At 40.6% G+C, this 9312-nt stretch overlaps 1 long non-coding RNA gene across 1 annotated transcript; it reads right to left on the bottom strand.

The window, feature by feature from the left end:
- Positions 1-221: 221 nt before the first annotated feature.
- LOC310948077 lies at positions 222-2253 on the bottom strand. Its single transcript, XR_014593232.1, has 2 exons — positions 2118-2253; positions 222-577 (listed from the first exon to the last, which is right to left on the bottom strand). It is a non-coding gene; the product is annotated as an uncharacterized lncRNA (long non-coding RNA).
- Positions 2254-9312: the final 7059 nt, after the last annotated feature.

The raw sequence follows: 9312 nt of genomic DNA, 5'->3' as shown, positions 1-9312 counted from the left end.
TCTCTAATTCATTTTCTAAATGGATGCACCACTTTAAATTGTTTTAATAGTAAACTTATTCATGGTAAATTGCGAGAGTTTTGCCTACAACACATATATCTCATCTCTTTTTCCCACCGACACCCACCTGTTAGGTCACCACACCAAATAGGTCTACCCAAGACATAATATATATATTTTTAATAATGGTGAGTAATAACACAAGATACATATTTTATTTATATTTATATATATTTCTTTGCAATTCTTTTTATCTGATTAATCAATGTAATAATCGGTAGAATACTCGATTACAAAAAAATTCAGCGTCTGCAGCCCGCTTTGCTTCTGTTTGTCCAACTGTTTTTTCAGTTCTTCATTCTCCTTTCTCAGCATTTCGTTCTCCATTTCAAGCACAGCTGCAGCTCCATCACTGGCAGGAACCATTTGTTTCCCGTTTTTGCGGGTGTGGCTGAGGTTGTCCGTTGGAAAAGTCTTCCTCTCATTCCAGGCAAATCGTGATGGCCCAGCAGCTTTGCCATGTGGGAAATGCCAACTGCAAACCCTGGAGTTGCAGTTTGGGGTGAAGTTCTTGCGCCTATTAAAAAAAAAACAACAGGAAAGAGAGAAATTGATCATCATTACCTAAGTCCTTCATAAGACTTGTGCACCGTTACAGCCTGCCTAACAGCCACTTCTTTCCATACGTTCAAATGAGACATTTTATCCAAAAGAATTTCCACAATCGAAACGCCCTCTGAAGCTGAGATTGGACCAAGTCCTGTCTCTCAACGTACAACACAAACCACTGATATTTGTCATTTAAGATTGCTCTTCTGAGCCCAGTCTCCACAGTATCACCTAAAAATGTATGGAAAAAGGATTTGGGGGCAAACATTACTGAGGTCCAGTGGAGGGACATTCTGAAACTGCTTCACTCATCCTCGATTTGTGCCGGGCACAGCCTTTTACAGTGGGAGGTGCTTCATTGAGCCCATTTCAAGATATACCCTAAGTCACAGTGACGCTTGTAAACGCTGTAAGCAGTTCCCAGCCGACCTCGCACACATGTTCTGGACGTGCCAGAAGCTTCCTTAATCTTGGTCCGATATATTTCAAACCTTCGAACAGGCTCTTAACACAAATTTGGATCCCCTGACTGCTCTTTTTCCGGCTCCCTCTGTCCAAAAATCTGCCCATTACTGCCGTGGCCTTTACCACGCTGCTCGCCAGATATAAAATTGTCCTTAAATGGAAACATGGTTCCTCATCGGCTAAGGTTTTCACAGAGGGGATCCTTGACAGCATGCTACAAAACTTTGGACCCATTGCTGGCTCATATTAGTAATAGTCTGACTGTCACTGCTGACGATGCTGAGGATACTTCCTAGGGCTTGGAAGGAGATAAACACAAGTTGACCCAAGCCTGTAAATATTCTCATTTGTCCAGGTCATCGTTATCCTCAAAGCAAATTCAGTCAAAAGCAACTTGACTTGGTTGTTTGTCTAGGTAAGTCCAGTTGCTTTGAACTGAAATTGCTTTGAGGACAAGTTGACCTATCAAAATGATTTATTCCAAATGTGAAGTCTGAAGATACATTTGTTTAATTTTGAATAATTTAAGGTATTTTTATTGGGGGTGGGGGGGGGGGGGGGGGTCTGCTGCCCCCCGGTATCTGCTGTAGTAGCAGGTGAGCAGTGATAACAAACCACAATGTAAACAGGTTGTGTCCACTTTATTTATGTCCGATGTTCCCTGCTGTTCACAGAAAGGGTCCTATGTTCCCCCGATTTGTCCAATTCACCGGCAAATAGGCCTATGTAGACCCTAACCCTACCCCTAACCCTGTCCGTCACCCTAACTCTAACCGTTACCTGTAGCCGACTTAAATACTCGCAGCAAGGGGCTTGTGCGACCGGGGAAACAGGACCCGGGGAACACAGGGATGACCCCGTAGAGAGTATTATCAACTAGGCTCTGGTGTGGTGAGGACAAAAACACGGTATGACCCCTAGATTTTTACCGGGGGAATCCGCAAGAATCGAGTTTGAAACTCCAGTTAACTTTAAGAGCTAACAGTTAGCCGTTAGCGTTAGCTATGGTTAGCACTAGCGCTAAAACGTTGTTGTTACTTCACCTTATCATCTGCAGCCATTTTCTCTTCTCCTTTTCATCGACTGGAAAGCGGTAAAATGACAATGCTGTCGTTTTCTTTGACTCGGATCTGTTCAAACAACAGGGAACGCAGCACTGCGGCATTGCGGAAATACAGTGTATGGTAGAAATACGAGGCTTGGACCCGGAAGTTTTATTTTGAAAGGGTGTTACGTCAGACTCTTAGAAGAGGGAGTTCCATGTGTGGTTATGGTTTTCATAGTTTGCAGATGGGGACAACAAATGTGAATCTTGTAAGATTGAAGATGAAACTATTATGCATTTATTCTGGGAGTGTCAGTAAACGTTGGAGTTCTGGAAAAAATCTGGAAAGCATTTTTAGCATTCAGTAGAAGAAGAAGAAGAATTACTTTATTTATCCCGCAATGGGAAAATTGAATTTTTTCACTCTTATTATTATACAGGTTACACACACGCCCGAAATACACACATGTACAGACAGGACCTATATACATGCAATTAAGGAGAGATGTTAGCGCGAGGGGGCTGCCAGTGACCGGCGCCCTGAGCAGTTGGGGGTTTGGTGCCTTGCTCAACAGCAATTTGAATTTTCATAACTATTTTGAGTCTATCCAGATTATCCATAATAAAAAATTTAATTATACCCCAGATAAGTCACATGACTTTTTTTAAAGATCTATAACAGTATAGCCTGCGTCTTAATTTAAGTTCTTAACATATCTATTTTCATTTTATGTATTCTCTTCTTTTTCTCTATAAATATCTGTTTGTATTATATTTGTTCAAATTGCAAATATTTTAAAAATATAAAAAATAAAATGTGTGGTTATGATTAATGTTTCATCAGAAAGGGTTGTTCTTATCCTAGTTAATGTGTTGTTGTTTTTAACCCTTCTTGTTATTTGCCTTGTAGGGAGCTTATTGTTACATCTGGCCAGGGACTGCAGACGAATTGGCTAAATCTGGTATATTTACAGAAATGTTTATTCATATGCACTGTCCCTGTCAAATCAAATATAAATAAAATCAAATGTAAATAAAATACTTGAGTTGACATTGTGAATCATGTAGGCCACGTACCTTAAATGTCAAAAATGACAACAAACCCATTGATTTCATCGCTTTTCTTGAACAACAAACATTTTAATAATGGCATTTTAATAATTGAAGTGCTCATAAAACTGTCTGAATGTCAACTAGATTATTCGAACCGCAACTGTTCTGTTTTTCTAGCTTGGTGACAGAAGTGCCAGAGTGCTGCTTCATTGAACCGCTGATTACCCGACAATGGAAACCCATTCAGAGTGATACCCACCTCCAGAGTCTTGTAGATCCCTCTGGGGCCTTTTTAGAGACAGCCAGAGTGATACCCCTTTTTGACCAACACTGACCTATACTAGTGCTGGGCTGGTGCTGGTTCACTGTTGGTTCAACTTGCGAACCGGTTAGGTTTCCGACAGGCTAGAGAGCCCCCAGAGAGTCACGTCATTACTTCACTGTATACGTCCACCGCTTCCCCAGAAATGCTAACGCCCACTTCCAACACAACCACAATGGTGGACTACAACAAACGTGTACTGCTTCTCTTGAAAACAATGGATGGAGATTTTGTTTGAGAAGAAAGATAATTATCTAGCCATGTTAGCCTTTGTTGGGAGCTAACCTTACCCAGCACAGACTTCATGGTATTGATCACATTGCAGTTCAATTGAATGATCCACTGATTTACGTTTTTACAGGCAGCGTCAGGATCAAATTCCAAAATCACAAAAAAAAATTTAAGCAAGCAAGACTTTGTGGAGCTGGTTCAATACCAGCAAAGAGTTGGTGCTCTTTCCTGGAACCAATTTTCCCGGTCGAGAGCCGGTTCTTTGGCTGTCAAAACGAGAAGAACTGGTTCAAGATAAGGCACCAGCTCTGAACCGGCCCTCAAAATGTCTTGGTCAAAAACGGGTATCATACCCCTCTTCGACCAAGAGAGGACTTTTGGGAGGAAGTTCCCTGTAACTTTACCACTGTAATTTTCCCATTTTACCCAAATGGAAACGTGCCTAATTACAGTTGGGCTATGTAATTATTATTATAATCTAGTGATAGCCTAGCACCAAAAAAGTACTTTACTAGACATTTTCTATTCTGTTGTATTAACTGTCTTGACATATACGTCATATTCACATTACTATAAATATTGTTATAGTTACTGCTCCTGCTTTGCTTGCTTGCATCTCTGGAAGTGTGTCTGTCTGTCTCTCTCTGTCCATCTGTCCGTCTTTTCTCTCTTTCTCTCTCCTTTTCTTCCTCCCCAACCGGTGCAGACAGATGTCCGTCCTCCACAGAGCTGGGTCTGTCTGACGTTCCTGCCTGTTCTAGGGAAGGTTTTCGTAGCCACCGTACTCTACGGAGAAATTGTTGGGTCTATGTAAATCATAACTAAGTCATAGAGTGTGGTCTTTACCTACTCTGTAAAGTGTCCTGAGAAAACTTTTGTTATGATTCGACACTCTAAATAAAATTGAATTGAATTGAATTGAATTGAATTTTCTGGAAAATCAAAAGAGAAACTGGGAAGCTACTTGACAAATTAAAGTAATTGAGAAATATTCAAAAAGCTTAGTAAAACCAGATTTTGCAGTCTTGGTTCATGCCACGTGGTAAGTAGCTTGGTAATGTTTTACTCTAAAAGCCATTCTAAGGGTTTATCATGCCATAGAAAGTCCATGTCAAATGGGGCCTTGTTTGCAAATACTGTCTCGAAATGGTTAACAGGGTAGAAAAGCAGACGCGATATTAATGTTAAACAAAAGACAGTTCTAACATAAATATATATTCAACAGGCCACACTGAACCACAAGTGGACATTATTAGCCACACGCCAAAAATGCTGTGAATCACTGACTTAGACATGTGGGGATAAACTGATTCTTAACTGGGGATTCAAAGATCCATGAACTAATGGCAACCACCATGGAGCCAAACTGCTGGTTTAAGGGTAAGATAAGATACAGATCCCCAGCGTTGTTGCAGCAGTTCAACAAAAACAACAGAAATAAGTAATAAACAGCACAGAAACATGAATAAGAATAGAATTTAAAAAGGGACTATAGAGCAGGATTTGGAGACCAGTGACTTGGCAAAGCGAGAATAAAGTGACAGCTGTGTGAATAATATTAATAGATGTTTTTCCTCTCTACTCTCGGACCGTCTTGTAAATGCATACAGTGTTCTGTTCCAGCGAAATTCCATTAAAACACACCTTCAGGGGGGCAAGACGGCTTTGCCCCTGGAAATGAACGTCTGTGTAGCTCTGCACATGATAATTGGTGGTTTCTCTTGTGGTAAACAATCTGTACAGTTATCTACACCAGACATACTGTAAAGTGTATATGATTGCTTCTGCCCTTGGGGTAGATTATCAGATGCTTCTCGTATAAGAATTGTAAGTCTGTGACACTGTGAGTGGGGAGAGGGACCGCTGAAAAACAACTTTGTTATCGCTGATATTTTGGGGAAAAAAGAGATGTTCAGTTTGGCAACTCAGTGCCATACCCGCCTTGTTATACTGCTCCAAGCAGATTGTGAAAACTTTGACAAAGACACAATTCCACCCCTTGTTTTCCCGGTTTACATTTTCGGACGTACTCCTCAGAATTCCCTTGCGAATTACAATCAGTGTTCGTGAACTCATCGTGACCTTTCACAGGTAATTGTGCAAGAAAACCATCTAAGTGTGTACTTGTGTAGTTAAAGAGAACACATGACATCTGAATCATTCAGGCCGGAAGATGTGTAAAAATGAAACTGTTGAGAAGTCAACGTGTCACAGAGATGAAAAGATGTTTAATCAAACTCGACAAAGCTCATTAACAGTCGGGTCCTCCATCCGCCGTGGGTGCTAGAATGCCATCTGCTGTTAGCTGTGAGTGCCTCTGTGAACCCAGGTGTTGACTCGGAGTGAGTCACCCGTTGTGTTCTTTCTGGGAGGAAACGAACAGAGACGGTGACATGAATCAATCAGGCGAGAGTCCGCTGACATCCCTTACTTTCATGTGTACTTACAGGGTGTGTCATCTAATGATCTCACTGATATTAAAGAGTCATTTTTCAATGAGATATGTAGTCGTTGCGTGTTTACTCTCACATATCCAACAGAGAAAAACAGCCTATTGATTTGGTTTTGAGAATTACTTGGAGCTGTCAATTTGTTCTATAGTTCTAGCCTGTAATCTCAAGGAAACTCATTATTTTTAGATTATTTATAGTTTTAAATGTCCATTATGTTGAGTTCTCATGACTGAAAACAGGAAAATCTCTTTACAAAATACCACAGTTACAAAAAGGATATTTAAATGTTAAGTTAAATGACAAACCATTTCAACAAAGTGCCCCTTTGAGAACCGTAATAACAAAAACAACTCGCCAGGATCAGCCAAGCTAAACAGAGCCACCTCCTCCCATTAACCTTCTCCTGCGTCAAGACTCTTAAAGTGATGTTTAACCACATATAAATTGCCATTGGAGGTAAATGGGGATCTTGTATTTACTGTTACATCTTGTGTCGGGAGACAATGTAATGTAGTAGATTGTAAATAATGTGTTACTTGAGAAAAATGTTAATAATGTCAAACATAAACCCTCCAGAGTGTTTGTTTAGGTCAGTGTTTATGCCAGCGGTGTAACCGTGTCCATGTCTATCGGCTGATTTCTTACCTACAGCTCGAGGCGGTGTGTGTTCCTGCAAAAGTGGAAGTGTTGCATTATGGATGTGGAAGCAGATAACCTACAATACAGTCACTCAACGCTGTGTAAACCCGAGATGTTCTCACTTATCCATTTGACACACCTGTAATATGATTCTGAAGGATTCAACATGTGCAATTTGAGGCTTATAAAGGCTGCCTTACTGGTTGCTCTGGAACCTGTGAGACACTCTGTCCTCCAACGCTGTCCGTAACTCTGTCTTCTGTCAGAAAAGGAGGGCTGAGTTCAGGATCTCCTCTCATTTATACAGCACGTTACATAACTCTAGAGAAAATGCACATTCCTGGCTAAGAATGTCGTCTTTTCTCTCCCCGTGCACCGTTATTTCCATCCCTTCCCCTGCCATTGGTATTTACTAACACTAATCCTGTTGTAAGACAATTTTTCAAAAATCTGGACTCAAAGAAGACAGCATTTTTGGATGGCATGGGAATTCTCTCCTTGCTCCTCTGTGTGCAAACCACAATTTCCACCCCTCTAATTAATATCCCCTTTCAATTATGGACTTGTAATGGCATTATAAAGGTGAAAGATCTCTATAAGAATGGCACTTTTCCCTCCTTTAAATTATTGCACGATAAATTAAATCCGCCTCAAACCTGCTTCTTTCAATCTCTATAAATTTGTAACGATATTAGGTCCAATGCATCTTTCCTAGTTAGCCTAACAACACCCGGAATCATTGTCTTTTTTCGGTTGATCCTCTGTCTCAGGAGGTATTTATTAATCAATCAAATATCTTTGGGAGGAGGACTAGGGTATTAGCTCAATGGAGGAGGGACGGACAGGGGCGCTAAAGGGTGTGCATTGTACCAAGAATGGTCTTTCACAGTTCAGCGTATTCCATCATCTCCATCTCCGGTGAAGCTTCAGAAAGTATATCCGAATATACTGTGGATCCTCTGTGTGACCAATGTGGGGTATTTCCTATACGTCGTTGGGGCGCGTGTTCTGAACTAAGTAATCAAAACGTTGATATGTGATGACATCGCAGAGCCTGACCCAGTGTTTGCTGTATCTGGGGTTCAGGAGGAGGACGGTCCTCTGTGAGAAATCATTCCACAAAGGCAACGTCCATAACCCCTCTAGCCTGCAGGTTCATTCTCTGTAACTGGAAATGAAACAAATCGTCCCACTATGTTGATCAAAGATGTGATGCAACACCTTTTAACTGGAAATACCTTTAACTGAGATGCTCTATGAGACTTGGCAACCCTCACTGACGTAGAGGCTGGGCAATAAGTATCTTGTAATTACTCTTTGCTACAAGCAGCTTTGTACCTTGGATAATATGTTTACTGTATGTTTATCGTGCATGTCACATGTCTATGTATGGGAATGATGTGCTGTTTTTGTTAGATTTTATATAATTTGTGTGTTTACTGTTTAAATATACAAAAAAAGAAATACACAAAATAAATAATGTGTGACATTTTTCTAATCGGCAGGATGTAAAATCAATATTCATGATGCCTTGAGTCTAACAAAACTAATTCCCACGATATATACCCATCACGTTTTCATACAAGATGTACACAAATTCAGCAAATATGACCCATACTGGATAAATTGTACATTAATGTGCTACTGTTTATCCCAGCATTGATGAAATCCCTATATTGCCGTTCCTCAAAGTCATGCACAGTGTAACCTTGTGGCACAATAACTGAAGGATAATGCTTCTACAGACTCATTTGCATAAGATGCACATGTTGGATTTAAGCCCTACCTTAATTTGCATGTTGCTGAGCAGCGCCCCACTGTTCAACAGCTGGTTATACTGCCAGCCCCATCCCACCTCCCCCACGAAACTCTTCTTCGGCATAGGAGGGGGGGCTTGTGGTGCGGCTCGGCACAAGTAAGTGAGGTCACCTGTGGCCTCAGGTGATGAGGCACCCTCACCGACGTACCGGGGGAAATAATTTGATCTGGGCCTGTAGTCTCCAATTCCATCTGGGCCTTGTTAGGATCAGTAAACGTTTGAGGAAAGAAGGCAAACACATATCCAAGTGAACCTGAATCCTTCACTCACGACGGAGATTCTACAGAGAGAAGTATCAAATATTAAATTCACCCATTCAGTATTCAGCTATTGTGTGATTTGTTACAACTAATTATCCCTCAAGAGGTAAAAAACAAGGATCATTGTCTTTCAGAACATGCATTCTCTCTGATGTTCCTTTCTCAATCCTATTGAAATTAAAGAAACACGTGTTATTAAATGTTAGAAATTAAATAAGATGACAATACGTTTGCACACCACACTCCACTTGTCTAATGCATGAATTATTGCAGTGTAAGTACACATCTACATGAACACCGACATGCCCTAGTGCATACAAAACAACATTATTCACAATTGCACACAGGCACTTACAGGCACACATACATATAAGATGTCGACTTTACTTATTTACTTGATTTTAAAATGTTCTTAT

Source organism: Echiichthys vipera, assembly GCF_963691815.1.
Source record: "Echiichthys vipera genome assembly, chromosome: 6".
NCBI lineage: Eukaryota > Metazoa > Chordata > Actinopteri > Perciformes > Trachinidae > Echiichthys > Echiichthys vipera.
Note: the sequence above shows the minus strand (reverse complement) of the source record. Positions and strands in the feature narration are given on the sequence as shown.